Below are 16,670 nucleotides of genomic sequence, written 5' to 3' on the forward strand. Positions count from 1 at the left end.
TTATAACATCTAGCACATAATAATCTGAATGAATAATGTTCATTCACTTTATTTATGCAAACTTTGAAAATATCGTCACATGATGGCCGCTAGCTGGTGTGTGTTTACTCAGGCCATGACCATGGGGACAGCTGGACAGAGGCTAGCATGGGTTTTCATGGCTAATGCCAGGCACACTTGCATTGCATGTTTGTTGTTCTTTTTTGGTAGTAACTATCACATGAACCTTACCATGCCTGTCTGTGTTTGAGTTAGGCTCCTTGAATCACTATACAGTAAGTCAATTGCCTCTTCAGGTATTGACTCCAGTGATGCATTCTGCCTGGATCCGCAATAGAGAGCTCCTTTGTTTTCCAAGCAAGATGCTGCTTATTCCTCTTCTAGGTTGAGGCTACAGTACTGAATTGTATTAATAGAGCCAGCACTGCTTTTAGCCCAGAGGACAGGCCTACTCTGAGTACTATGTCATCCTCTCTGCAGGGCAGCAATGCTGCAGTGATGTCAAGATAGATGCACTGAATTTCCAAGGCTTTGTTTTATGTCACACCAGTTAATAACATTGCTAAGGTGCTTGAGCTACCACACTGAATAGCCTGGCCGGGCTCATTTTAATAAGAGGCCTTGTTTTTTTAATGACAGCGAGGGGTCGTGACCTCACTTTTACTGCAGGTTGACTCGTCATTTGGGGAAAAGCTTTTCAGAGAAGGATGTTGTCATGACATTGCTGTAGGCAAGAGATGCTTAATGCACTGAGAGGACTTGGGACATGGATGTTGAAGCATAATGCTTAAATTAACGCATATTTCAAGATGTATTGCTAAGAGGTTTAACTTCTTAAACCCTAAGAGGTTGTGTGTGGGTCTGTGCTTCAACTCATCACTCTACATCATAGGCATCAGAGCAATGGCTCTAATTTGGAGTTGGGTTGTTCGTTTGCTCCCCTACGTTTTATTCAAACAAAAAACTTGACTTCCAGTGTTAGTAACAGCATGAGCTTGAGGTTAATAAAGTGATATTTTGGGCTAATATTATGAACCTCTCCTAAAAATAGAAAGGTCATTTGAGAAGGGGATTAGTGAAAATGCCCACTCTTTGCTGTGACATTTAATCAGGAGAAAGGCACAGAGTACAGAGCACAGGGACGAGTAGATTCGTATGAAATAACTTTCTGGTCTATCTGTCAATATGTGTCATTATTTTAAATAAATGATTTTGTATCTCAAAAAATACTTTTTTTTAAGTTAGAGGATTGCTGATCACATATTTGAACAAGTTTATTATGTAAATCTGTGTCAAAATCCTGTCATATCTCAAATCGACTGTTTCAAGATTTTAAAAAAGCCATAGCTTTAAAATGTATGTTTTAAGAGCCCTAAGGCAAAAATGATAAGACATACTGGTGAATGAATCAGACATTTTTTTTGCAGATTGGTGCTTGCTCCACCCGGCAGAAATTTAATTCAATTCAATTCCTTTTTATTTATATACCTTTTTACAACAAATGTTGTCACAAAGCAGCTTTACAGAGATCCAGGTCCAAGCCTCTTTTGAGCAAGCTAGTGGCAACAGTGGCATGGGAAAACTCCCTCAGGTCGAGAGGAACAAACCTTGAGAGGAACCAAGACTGAAAAGGGGAACCCGTCCTCCTCAGTCGACACTGGATAATAATAAAAAGCAAAACAGGAATAAAGAAAACAGTAAAACTAAACTGAATTTTTTTAAAAATTTCAAATGTGGCATCAAGCCATACAACATAAAATGTAAGTAAGAATGAAATGTGAGTGAGAATGGGCTACTATAGTACAGTGAGGGGAAAAAGTATTTAGTCAGTCACCAATTGTGCAAGTTCTCCCACTTAAAAAGATGAGAGAGGCCTGTAATTGACATCATAGGTAGACCTCAACTATGAGAGACAAAATGAGAAAAAAAATCTGAAAATCACATTGTCTGATTTTTAAAGAATTTATTTGCAAATAATGGTGGAAAATAAGTATTTGGTCACCTACAAACAAGCAAGATTTCTGGCTGTCACAGACCTGTAACAACTTCTTTAAGAGGCTTCTCTGTCCTTCACTCATTACCTGTATTAATGGCACCTGTTTGAACTCGTTAACAGTATAAAAGACACCTGCCCACAACCTCAAACAGTCATACTCCAAACTCCACTATGGTGAAGACCAAAGAGCTGTCGAAGGACACCAGAAACAAAATTGTAGACCTGCACCAGGCTGGGAAGACTGAATCTGCAATAGGCAAGCAGCTTGGTGTGAGGAAATCTACTGTGGGAGCAATAATCAGAAAATGGGAGACCTACAAGACCACTGCTAATCTCCCTCGATCAGGGGCTCCACGCAAGATCTCAGCCTGTGGGGTCAAAATGATCACAAGAACAGTGAGCAAAAATCCCAGAACCACACGGGGGGGGACCTAGTGAATGACCTGCAGAAAGCTGGGACTAACGTTACAAAGGCTACCGTCAGGAACACACTACGCCGCCAGGGACTCAGATCTTGCAGTGCCAGACGTGTTCCCCTGCTTAAGCCAGTACATATCCGGGCACGTCTGAAGTTTGCTAGAGAGCATTTGGATGTTCCGGAAGAGTTTTGGGAGAATGTCTTATGGTCAGATGAACCAAAGTAGAACTGTTTGGTACAAAACACAACTCGTTGTTTGGAGGAGAGTAAATGCTGAGTTGCATCCAAAGAACACCATACCAACTGTGAAGCATGGGGGTGGCATCATCATGCTTTGGGGCTGTTTCTCTGCAAAGGGACTAGGACGACTGGTCCGTGTACATGAAAGAATGAATGGGGCCATGTATTGTGAGATTTTGAGTGCAAACCTTCTTCCATCAGTAAGGGCATTGAAGATGAAACGTGGCTGGGTCTTTCAGCATGAAAATGATCACAAGCACACTGCCAGGGCAACAAAGGAGTGGCTTCGTAAGAAGCATTTCAAGGTCCTGGAGTGGCCTAGCCAGTCTCCAGATCTCAACCCCATAGAAAACCTTTGGAGGGTGTTGAAAGTCCGTGTTGCCCGCCAACAGCCCCATCACCGCTCTAGAGGAGATCTGCATGGAGGAATGGGCCAACATACCAGCAACGGTGTGTGCCAACCTTGTGAAGACTTACAGAAAACGTTTGACCTCTGTCATTGCCAACAAAGGATATATAACAAAGTATTGAGATAAACTTTTGTTATTGACCAAATACTTATTTTCCACCATTTTTTGCAAATAAATTCTTTAAAAATCAGACAATGTGATTTTCTGATTTTTTTTTCTCATTTTGTCTCTCATAGTTGAGGTCTACCTATGCTGTCAATTACAGGCATTTCTCATTTTTTTAAGTGGGAGAACTTGCACAATTGGTGACTGACTAAATACTTTTTTCCCCCACTGTAGGTCTGGGTGGTATAACAGAAATAAGACAAGTGAAAATAATGATGGTATCCCCAAATGAGGATGACATTTCAAAATCATGACGTGTCAATCATGTTACGTGTCAAATTTTATTCTGTGTCTATCTAGTACATGGCCAAATAAGCTCATTTCCCCATGTGTTTTTAGGAGGGTGCTGTGGGAGCTCACTGCTTGTTGATGTGACATGCTGAAAACATGTAACTGCAATGTTTAGCATCCTAATCGAGGCTATTACATAATATAGCAAGCAAACCTGGATGAACCAGTCTGCTAAATATGCCTGAAAACAGTCGTAGTCAGAGATGGAAACTCATTTAACAAGCACCTCTATCCCTATGTGTTTCTTATGGACATATTGTGAAACTACATAGTGCTAGCTAGCTAGCTAAGTTATGTGCCATGGATCAGTGCCGACCAGAACACATTTAAAAAATCAGCTGTTAAATTACTCCTAAAATTGTTTACTCAACCTGTGCTTTCAGATATAAGGCTTTACCCTCTAAATGTGTGTGATTTGAGCCTCATTTAGCTAGAACACGGCCTTTGCTGTGGTTTTGGCCTGCTAATGTAGCTAGCTAATTATACCTAGCTAGCATGACACAGCCTTTTCAGTCCAAAACCAGTCACTCGAAAGATGCAAGTTTAGTGGATCTGCAGCTAGCTGAGCTAGGTAAGCAAAGGTTAGTAAAAAACCTTTCATTTCAGCTTTCTGTCCTTCCAACAGCACTGGCTCAATCTGAGTCATTATTGTCTAAAGGTTTCTAAATGGGGTTTCTGCTGTGCCAGACTTAAATGTATTCCATGGTGATGAAGCTAATGAAGCTAATGCTAACCAGCTTCTCTCCCATGATTTAGAGCAGCTTAACAAAAAGCTTTGTTGTCAGACTGATGGTTTCCAACCCTTGTTATACCATATACTTTTATAATATTTGGAGATGTATAATGGTAAGACGAAAAGTGGAGACCATCCAACTCTATTCTATAGATTTAATTTAATTTAGCAGCTGTTATACTAACATGCTCTGAACAGAAGCTCTATTTTTCTATTCCAGTTTTCCAAGCCTCTCACACCAGTCAGAAATAAAAAAAAAATAGTAAAGAAGGTTATAAAAGTAAAGTAGGTTAGTAACATGCTGTTCGTACAGCATTAGGCTAAATCAGTTTAACAAAAACACAAAAAAAAAGAAACGGGTTTCTTTAAAAAAAAAAGACATTAAGACAGGTGCTTCATACTGTCTGTGTTCTGTTGCCTTTTTTTCATTCCGCTGTGTGGGTGTAAACTCCAGCAGATTTCACCTTGACATCACCACCTTGACACCTGACAATCCCTGCATCTAGCTTAGATGTACGTGGAGTCCAAGGAGAACTAACAGAATACAAATATTATAAAAAGAGTATTATAAAAGAGTTATTCATCCATTAATAAAAGATGTATAGAGCCATAACACTCAAAGAACCATTTGAATGTTCAGATGGTTCTTGGCATGGTTAAAAGGATTTTGCCAGAGCTTCCCCAGAAAACGGACAGGGCGCCAACCCATCGCAAGATACCACATACACTCATTAACTCCTCCCTAGGGGCAACCAATGTACCTATATCATGTGATTTTGGGAGTGACTAGAACAAGGATCAAACCCACAATTCCAGGCCCCTGGAGCTGGGCAACACACACACAGTGCCGATCCACACATATGTCCACGTATATGTTTGATTGTTCCATGAACAAATGGACGTTTATTTCAAAAAAGCAAGGTGTGGTGTTGTGATGTTGGACATTTAACAAGCCTGAGGTTCAAGAATTCAAAGAAATATCGAATTTTTTTAAATCTTCTTTTCCGTAGCTCTTTCTCCTCAGGTCTCAGTGTCTACTGTACCTCAGAGGCTTTTTAAGGATGTCACTGTAGGTTCATTCTGCACAGTGCACTTAATAATATAGTGCTTGGTCTCAGAGGAACCATCACATGGGTGACCCTCCTATCACAATGACAGTGGCCTGGCCTCTGCTTGAACTCACAACTGCACACTACAAGAACAACCTATGAACTACTAGCCTTTTGAGACAGCAGGTCAGCTTCCATGGCAATTCAGTTTAGTTGCTAACACAAAGGGCAAGTCTTGGACTGTACTAACTGTGGAAGTTCTACTGAAATAGGAAGGATATCACAAGCTTTACAGCCACATTTATAACCTCATATCTCCAAAATGGCAACTTTACCAGAGAAGGAAAAATCCTTTCAATAGTGTAAAAAGTGTAAAAAGACATTTTTCTAGGTTAATTTGGAGCATTTCTATTGGTCTATTCATCGAAATGAAAAACAGCAAAAATGAATTTACTAGGTTTTTGATCATCAGTGACAATATTGTATAGTGTAGACAAGGTCAGCTGATATCCACAGTATTCATGTGCCTGCTTCGGAAGGATACGGTCTTGGTGGAGGAGTTAAAATGGGCTTGCTCAACCAACGGGGGAATAATACCTCTGAGGATTTCATCTCTTTAGGGCGTCAGCTGCTCGAATCTGCTTCGTTTTTATTCAGTTCATATGGTTGCAGAGCTACAAACGTCTGAATCCCCAGTGCATGAAGTTATGAAATGCAGAGGTTTAATGAGGAAAAGATAGTAAGGTTCTAGCAACCATGATGCAATTCCAGCAATGTTCCTCCATGATCAATGATCCAAATAATTCCACATGTCAACCACGGATGGCACATTTTTCCAAAAGTGTTACAAACTCTTGAGAATCCATTCACTTATGAGAGTCATTTTGTCCTCACTGCTGCAGTTCTTTTTATGCACTTCTGCTCATGTAGTGCCAGCACTACATGTGACTACAGTAACAGATGAGTAATATCATTAGCAAAGTGTACATCGAAGGAAGGCTTTAATTAGAAGTCTGCACCATATCATCAGACTAAGATCGAAATTAAAGCAGCATTACATTGCTTATGATGTGCTGTCCTCTACATGGTGGTCAACAGCTTGTAGTGGTCTCTACATGATACACTGTATACCCACTAGGAGACTAGGATGTAGTGACTCACTTAAAATGCACAAGGTTATGTTTTTGACTACTGTGTGAACTTTTGACACAAGAAAGAAAAGTACTGAATTAACACTGGATCCTGAACAGCCATGGGAATACAACTCTCCCACGCTCCTCATCAAATGACTCAAATGTCGCATGGGCTTTTAAACAAACTGTACCAAGGAACATTTCAACCCTTAAAATTTTTTAGCTTTTCCAGACTGGCCGTTTAGCACGCCAATATCATCCAGATTCTTGATATCTACAGTAATGTCAAAGTTTGTCAATATCTCTGTGTAAGACACTTACATCCCCATAATTGCATAATGTTATGCTATGGACAAAATGCACCATAGCTACCACCAAGAGCTACTATTAGTACACCCACTTCCTAAGACTGTATTCCACCACTAGTTAATACAGTATTTGTGTACATGTACACTCTTAAAATTGTAAGTTCCTTGAAGAACATTTAAAGTTTATTCAATTTAAAACTGTGGCAGAACCTCTTAAAGTTCCTTCAAGAAGGTTATAGAAGGTTCCTCAAAGCACTTTAAGAGGTTTCAAATTGAAGAACACCTAAAATTTCCTCAAGGAACTTGTACTTTGTGTGTAGTGTAGTGTTTTTTGAGACCTGGTTGTTTTCACATTTTCCTATAAAAACAGCCACTTTAAATATATGGCGCTTAAAATTGCACTAGGATTTTGAGGTTAAAGCAACACTACAGAAAATTGGCATTTTTTGCTCATGGGCTCCCCCTAGAGTCGGGGGAGTGTAATTTGCAATGACATGTTTTTTTTGACAAGCTTAGAGATTAAGAACTGTCATTTTACAGCCATTTTGTTACATATACAGTATATACAGTATATATATATATATATATATATATATATATATATATATATATATATATATATATATATATACTGTAGGTATGGCTGAGTAAGAAACAACTAATACTGTATACTGTATATGTATATACTGTATATGTACATATATAAATCACATGCTTAAGAAATTAGAAAAGAAATAAGAAAGCAGTAATTGCTGTTGGTAAGAGTTTTAAATATCTTATTAAACTTAAAAAAGGAATTACAACAAAGTACAACAAAATTACTTAAATATGGATATACAGATTTATAAGCAGAAATTATTGCTTGGACAAACAGTTCAGCTAATGAGGCCTGAGCCTAAAAAGACACATACAGTAGCACTTAGAAATTCACACACGCAAGCATGGGCGAGCGAAGTTAATTAATGCCACCCATTCAGTGGGGAGAATAAAACGAGCTTACAAGAAAACTTGTGCATTCACTAATAGGACTTAGGGTGCAATGTAACAATGGCAGCATGGCTTATCAGGACCAATCACGACAAAGCCACAAGCTAGCCAGATAACTAGCATCCAGACACAATCTGAATATGCCGCGGGGAGTCCAGGCCTAGCTGCCCAGGGGGCTGCAGACTATAAGCCTCAGAGAGGAAGGGGGGTTTGTACGGCTAGGGCAAGACAAACAGAAACCTAACAAGGTCCATATAGGCACACACACGGAAGCTCTCTCTCTCTCACACACACACAAAAACAAATACGAGCAATAGAGAGAGCGAGTGAGAGTGCATGAACAGGATGGCAACTGAGACAGCCAAAAGCCAATAACATCGGCCGGTAAGACTTCTCAGGGGATGCAGTTAACTATGAGCACCTCCAACCAGCACACTGTCAGAACAGTGACGGAGCAGCTGAAATGAATAAGCAGCAGGCTGCTGCCATTTCCATAAAACGGCCTGTGATGACAGTGATTGCCACCCTCATTAACTTGCAGCACCAGGGAAAAAACCCTTCCGCGTCCAGCACAGATTAATGATTTGTGTATTTCATAATAAACTGGTCCTCCTCTGACAGTGATAAATGCTGTGGCATGCGTCGGGGTCTGGACACTCTCTGTTACACCTTTGTAATTTGTTCCTCTTGTCACACACTTTGTTTGACAAGAGCAGAAATCAATAAATGATGCTGTGCCTTCTTAAATCATGTCCTCACATGAGAGACGGCATGTATTAGGAGACTGACACGTTTTTCTTTAACCCGCTTTTTTCCATCTCACCTCGTTTGCCAGCCTTTTTACCTGCAAGTCTCTCGTGGCGACGTGACTGGCGAATGCAAGAAAGCATTTTTAAAACGTGGCTCCCTCAGACTCGGGCCCCAGTGTTAAATGACAGCTGTCAGTTGGAGGCTCCACATCTCTACGTCACATTTATCCCCACTCTGTGCGCTCTGAAGGAAATAGATGTGCGGTGTGGATAAAGACATCAAGCATGAACTTCCTGTGCAAATTCCAATCCAGCTGGGATATATCTCACTGAGAGATTTATAAGGATAGGCATTGCTAGGAATAGACTGCCCAAAGTTGTGACATTTCCTCTATCAGCAATTTCAGCCTGAGTCGGCCCCTTCACACACATGCACCCATAAATACTTAAGTGCTAGAAGTCGAGAGGCCGTTTTATTTACTGCCGGGCTCTTGTGTATTTGGACAAATTGCTTCTTTTGAGTTGAAATGGCCCATGGGGAGAGTTCTTAAGTGCTTTATAGAGCTGTAATGAATTAAACACAGAAGGAATGGTAAATTTCACAATGATGTTTTTGTCACTAATTCTGAGTCCTAGAGAAGGTCTGAATAAACTGACATGGCTAGTCAGTTAAAGTTATGTTCTATACTCTCTGCTACTAAAAACAGTGCATGTACTGTGCAGAGAATATTAGATAAACTGCTGGGAAAGAATATGTATAATTAAAAAAAAAGCAATTATGGTTATTTGTAGAAATCAGACGTAGGGCTCAGAAACAGAATAAAAAACAGTCTAGTTGCTCTGAGTTGAAACAGCATTTTAATGCTTCCATTTTTGCATTCCACCAGCAATATACCATTCCTAAAGTAACCAGAACCAAATTATTTGATGAAAGATGATAATAGAATTTCAAATGCTTTGTTATACATTGCCCAAATAGACGAATACTGAAATACTAAGACAATGAGCTCTGCTAAAGGCAGAGTAGACTGAGGGCGTTTTCACGCTGACCTGGGAGTGCTTGTTCTGTGAATTCACCACATGTGGTCAAGTGTGAAAGCTGTTCTTGAGCCCAGGAGTGGTCCAGAGGTGGTCCTGAAACTCAGCTTCAAGTGGACTCCGGTGTGCACCGCAGATGTGAAAGCTATCCGCCCCCAGCACTGTGTGTAATTTTGAGTAATTGGTTAATTTTGTCACGTGACTGCTTTGACTTATTGCCTGCATAGCTGAAACCCTTCTCCTATGAGAATGGCTCCTTGTTTGCAGGTGTACCTACACCGTGAAATGCCATGACTGCAGAAAAGCCCTGTTCTAGCCACCTGAATGGTGGAAACTAAAGAAAAACAATAAATGGAGGAACCTAGACCCTACCATTTTGTAAAAATGCACCCAGATGCAGGAATTTTCAACAGATATTTGCAGAAGTCAGTGATCCAACATGTCAAGATATTAATAACAGATTCTTGAATGATGTTGGGCAGATATAACCTGCCTCTGGTAGATGTGTCATGGGAAATGACAACAGTGTGAATTGTGCTTGTGTCACGCATATTGTAACATGACATGATCATTTAATTTACCTTACAGTTTGTGACATTACACATCCTGCATTGTGACTATTGTGCATGCAGTTTCCTTAGGCCTCCATTGGCTTGTTTTGATTGTTTCTCTTTGCGTAGCTCGGATTGTAGCCTGTTGTGTGTGTAGCCAATTCACTGCTTGCGTGTCTCCAGACGGTTCCTACAATTAGAGCCTCCAACCTGGTTTGCTGTTAATAAACAATCATCTGCTACCTGACCGCTTTACTTTTATGTAGAAAGATGGCCTAATTCCTGACTGAACTACTATTTTTTTTGGTGTGGTTTCTGGTAAAACTTTTTTTACAGCTCAATTAACGAAGAAAACATGTAACATTTAATTTACCTTACAGTATGTGACATTACACATCCTGCATTGTGACTATTGTGCATGCAGTTTCCTGCTCAAATGTGAAGGTTTACATAAGCAAGTGTGGCAGTCGGGTGCTTCTAAAATGTATTCATTGCCTTTCGCAACATAATAAAAAAAAAACAAAGTATAGGAAGAAGTCACAGAGTTGCTGACAAAAATAATTATAACAACATTTCCTCCAAGGCAATGATGCAGGAGGCTCCCTTGAGTGTATGTACAAGCATAAGCTTTGATATATTTTTAGGAAGAAACTTGCAGTCTGTCATTAATTTGTACAGCATAAGTATTGTGTTGTGAGTGAATAGTTTCATACTTAAATGATCATATTCATGGCCACAGTTGGAGTTACATTATATATATATATATATATATATATATATATATATATATATATATATATATATATATACTGTAACTCCAACTGTGTCTGTGAAACATGGCCATGAATATGATCATTTAAGTATATATTCATTTAAGTATAAGCATATATATATATATATATATATATATATATATACACACACATGTTTAGAATATATATTACTAATATTATAAACGAGTAGACCCGTGTTTTAATATATTATGTGTATGTTGTGCATAGAATCGTGCATAGATGATGCAACCCAGTTATTAACCGCTTAACACTCCAAGGCTTATTACACACTAAGGTGTATTATTCAGTAACTACAGAGACTTCTGTACAATCTGCTATTCTCTGGTAATAAAAGTGTGTAATGAACCTGTTGTACTGCCAGTGGGCTACTGGCCATTTGAGAGGTTAAAAGGCTCTGCTTAGTGAAAATATGAATGAAAAGAATTCCCTGCTGTATAAACTTTGGGTATGCCAGTATATGAATCATTATTGAAATCTCTGCTGTGTCAGTATCATGGGACAAAATGTGCTGTGTATTGTTGATACCAAATAAAATATCCATTATTTGCCAAGAAGAACAAAGACCTTGAGGCGAATCGATAGCTAACACAGGGATTTCATTAACTAATGAGCCCTGATGAAAACTTCATAGAGGAAAAAAACGTATTCTACTGTGGCATCTCGTAAAGGCTTGCTGTCTGCCAGATCGGCTTGATATCCCCAGCAGGACAGGCTGACTACATGGATCATTTTTATGAACACAGAGGGAGAAATAAACAAAGTTTGCCTGCTTTTAGTCTGCTCCAGGCAACAGAGAAACGTACTTATACCTAATTATCTAAGACTAAAAAACTTCTGACTGACCACAATTTCCTTTCAATTTTCATCTTTACTGGAAGGTCATTTCCAGTAATCTAGCCTGCTTATTTCTAGGCCTCCATTGGCTTGTTTTGATTGTTTCTCTTTGCGTAGCCTGTTGTGTGTGTAGCCAATTCACTGCTTGCGTGTCTCCAGACGGTTCCTACAATTAGAGCCTCCAACCTGGATTTCCTATTTGTTCTTTCACTGTTAATAAACAATCATCTGCTACCTGACCGGTTTACTTTTATGTAGAAAGATGGCCTAATTCCTGACTGAATTACTATTTTTTTTGGTGTGGTTTCTGGTAAAACTATTTTTACAGCTCAATTAACAGAGAAAACATGTAACTCTGAAGATGATGACATTAGAAGAAACAATTCTCAATTTCTGTTTTCAAAGGACATAATTACCATAATGTTAGCAAGTATGCATAGGTTTTTGAATGAGAGACAACTGCTATGTCCCAAAAGTGTTTCTACATTTCCTCCACATCTTTCCTCCCCTCCTCCAATGTTTTGTCTATTAAAAGTTCACAAAGCAGATGGGAAAAGGAAAAGAGAAGGGAATGGGAACTAAAGAAATGCAAACGGCATATCTTGGCATGTCCCGTATCATTTTAGTGCAGCATCTATTGTGAATGGCATTACCTAGCAAGGGGCTACTGTAGATACTAAGTACATACACAAAATAGAGACACTGGGAACACTAGTAAAAAAAAAGAATAATATAAAATAATAATATATTGATGATATATATAAAAGTGTGCACTCAAGCTCGTATAAACACTAATGAGTACATCCAAATGCACCTGAGAGTTATCTGAATACAAGCTTCAGTGGAGCGAATCTTAGGAACCTGAACAATGGAGCATTTCTTTCAACTCCAACAAATTTAGGCTGTATGAAATTTTTGTGCTGAATGAATAACAGTTTTTTGCAACTGTTCCTCAAAATCTTGAAATAATTACTTAGTTTCTTCTGATTTTTGATCTTTTAATAATAATAATTACAAAATGTATCCTATTTTGCCACAATAATAATATCTATACTAAACACTGGCTTTATTTTGTCATATATAATTAGGTTTTAAATAAACAAAATCCTTAATTTTTTATGGTCTAAGACTGTAGATAAGCTACATCATGGGTTCCCAGTCTCCTTATCAAATTCTTCTTTTTCGTGCTACGTCCAGAGTCTACCCAGAATCACCGGACATACACCCATTTACTCAGACCTAGTGTAAACCAACAAAGACACTGGTAGAACACTCCAAACTTTTCACAGACAGTGACTGATGCGAGGATTGAACCCGGAAACCCAGGGCCTTGGAGCCACTACCTGCTGTGCCACCGTGCAGTCATATTGATCACCTGCAGTGTTGAATCTGCATAATGTCTTTTTGTTTGTTCACATGGCTTAGACTGAGCAACAGCACACAACTAGGTCAGAAGAGTTAATACAACTGATAAAAAAAAAACTATTTCACTTTTTGGGACAGAAAACATGTAACTCTGTAGGAGACAAGAAACAATTCCCATGATTTCTGTTCTCAAATAATTTGATTATCATAATGGTGCCAAGCACGGATGGGTTTTTAAAAACTTTTTGTCTTTCTATGTATGCTCCATTTATTTCTTGAGGAATAATATTTCTTAAAAGGAGACTGGTTTTCATAAGACGATGAACTCTGATGAAGTTCTAGCCGTTTAAACTTTTACATAGCTAGAGAGTTTAGCCATGTTCTCAATGAAGCTGTAACCAAACAAAATAAATTGTATCACATTGCATTGTGGCTAATGTCTTAGCTTGTGGTAGCTCATGTTTGAGCTTGTAGCTTAAATGGCTCATCTTCACACAGTTAGTGGATCTCTCAGCTGGTAAAAAACATGTGAAAAGCTTGTCCTTTAGATGTGTCTCAAACCCTAAAATCCACTTACAAACTCTAAGGGAAGCCCAGGAGTAAAAAATGCCCATTCTTACATAATAGTGTTTTAATAAGGGCATGTAAATGTTTACCAGTTTAAACTCACATCTGTCTTACAAAAAAAGTTATTTTTGGGACCATAAATGGTTCTTCTATGGCAATGATATAATTAACCTGTTGTAGCAATTTTATTTTTAAGAGTGTATTATACAACTCTTAAAAATACCCTACCTGAATTATGAATTTGGTTACATCTCTAATTCTTATATGTGACTTGAGTTCCAGCAAAACCCATTTTTAAGAAGAACATATGTATGGATGTAGCATTTTCAGAGCTTAAAAAATGAGTTACCATTTACATTCAGGCTCAATTTCTAATGAATGAATTTTTGAAGTTTTGGCTGAAGTGGCATTCAGCCCTCCAGCATTGGGCTGTTGAGCTGTGAAAGGGATATTTTTGAATGCAAGATGAGTACCTGACATCACTAATGCACTCATGGCTAAATGCTATCAAATTTTTAAAGCAATGTTTTGTCAAACTAGTATAAAGGCTTTGACTTCAGAAGAAACATTGAAAAAATTTATCTAATGTATGTGGTTCAGACAACCAAGGATAGTCACACTCCTGAAACAAGTGTGCTCTAGCCGGGATAACAAAACTGCAGTGCTGGGGGGGACATGCATTTTATTCAGTGTTAAAATAAATGCCCAGCCTTTGCCAAGCCTTAAATCGTACGCAGTCTTGAGTCAAGATACCACTTGGCACAAGTGGTAGAGAAGTAGAATGACTTATGCAGAACTCAAGCACCCCAAGTCAAGATCTGGCCTTAAAATATTGTCCAGTGCAGACAAGGCATTATGGCACCTGGATGAAGTTACTTGTGCAAGACAAATGATTAATCTTTGACCCCCTGGAGAAAAATTGAGCCAGCATAAACTGCTACAGCTTCAAGATATCGCCTTTCTGGCCAATAAATCTAAACCCTCGCGCATTAAAGTCGACACCATTCTGCAAGGTCCACAAGGTCGACAACTCCGCAAGGTCCAAAAGGATATACTAAACCCTCCTCATTCACTTGAACATCTCCCACATGGATTTCACTTCTGGCAACTACCGCAAGGACTCAGTCAGTGTGGTCTGTCAGTGGGATATGTATAAAGAACGACAAGTACAGCCGTGATAGAAATGTTCTCTCACTGCTTGTTAATTTGCATTCTTAATTGATCTGTTACATTATCCATACGAAATTCTGCTGACTCACTTCATGCTCTTAAAACAATGGTATGTTTACCAAGGTGAACGTCTGACCTATATAAAAGATTTGTTTCACAGGCATTGGCGCAGATTAAGGAGGAGTGGTGGGGTGGGGGCAGTGGTCTATCACTCTATCATGTTCTATCACTGTCATGGAGCAGACCACTGAAGTCATGTTAGGATCTCTGAGTCTAAGCTTAGGAGACTTTGGGCTGGAGTTCTTGGTGGCTTGGTGATGGATGCGTGGAGCTGCCCCCCTTGCTGAGGTGGGCATGAAGGAGAAGAAGGTAGAAGACAGGGTGGTGGTGGAAGCACACAAGGGTGAAGCGAGAGGGTAAGGTATATATAGGACTGAGGAGGAGGGGTTAGGGCATGGTCCATCTTCCAAAACTAAGTCACATCAAGATTCATTTAGACTGGATGTATGACAAATAGGTTATGGGGTAATATGAGTATTGCAGTAAGTATATAAATGTAAATATGTTTTGTGTGTGCTACAACTGTTCCTGGGAGTGACATTCAAACACTACATTTAAATTCAAAAGCTACATTTAAATTAAGAGTGTATATGCTATGTTTATATTTTTCATTATTGTACAATGTACATTTCTCTGTCCATTTCCTTGAAGGGTTCTTCAAAGAGTCACATAGTAAAGTCAGTAGTTCTATATAGAATATAGACTATTCAAAGAACCATTTAGATGTTTACATCATTCCTCCACAAAGTGGTGGACACCCTGTTGTAGATGGTTCTATAAAAAAAGTTCCAGCATTCCAGTTAAATAAAACTCATTTTCAACTACCGTATGTAGAGTTTTTTTAGGTTTTCTTTGAGTGTTGGGTGGTCAAGAGGCTTACAGAAGGGTTGTGGTCATTTGTCCAAAGATTTTTGGAAATGGCCCGGTATAGAACCTCTGCATTATGCCAAGGTTCTTTGATCAATAAAGAAGTTCTGCTCATGTCTTATTAACAACACAGTTCTTCCAAGAAAGGTCAGTTTGAAGCTTCTTTAAAGGGTGAAGCTTTATTTATAAGGGTGCATTGGTAAATATTGTGTCTTGGCTCCTGTAGTAACCAAAAAAAAAAACTCTTGTTCCTCTACTAAACATCAGTTTAGAGTGTGTAACTTATTATTTGCTGTGTCACCTCAAGAGACATATTTTGCAAAGCGTGCTAGCGTGGTTAATTTCATCACTCCCATAACTCATAAATAGCTCAGCCAGTTCGTGCTGCCTTCAATGTATTTACTGAGAAATGATGCAATAAGCTTGGGAATTTATGGGGTTAAAAGTTGCTTGTACAAACTCCAGCAAGAAAACTGTACCAAACCACTAAAGACATTAAACCTGTATCTTGGGCTGCAGGGGTGAAATCATGAGTCTGAAAGCCCAAAACCCAAAGTAAGTTCAGCCATAGGAAGGCATTAATCTACCTAACCATAAGGGGAAATTCCATCAATATGCTATGGTTCTATATGCCAATCAGTAAGATTATAAACAATAAATATTCCATTACTATATATAACATAAAATAGAGACACGAGGAGCATCAGCAATAACCCATCCCCCAGCACCTGATAAAACGATGAAGTTCATAGCAAATTAATAACATTGTATGCATGCTTAAGCTCATTACAGGCCCTGGCATTGTGCCTATGACTCCAGCACACTTCTGTCAATATCTCACAGTGTAGCATAACTACTCATATATTTTTGTGTAATTATACCACGGCTAGTTTCGACCTCGCACATTAGCGGCACTCAGTCCACCTACTTGATCGCATAGTCTTA

The sequence above is a fragment of the Salminus brasiliensis genome, chromosome 18 (assembly GCF_030463535.1).
Source record: "Salminus brasiliensis chromosome 18, fSalBra1.hap2, whole genome shotgun sequence".
NCBI classification, from domain to species: Eukaryota; Metazoa; Chordata; class Actinopteri; order Characiformes; family Bryconidae; genus Salminus; species Salminus brasiliensis.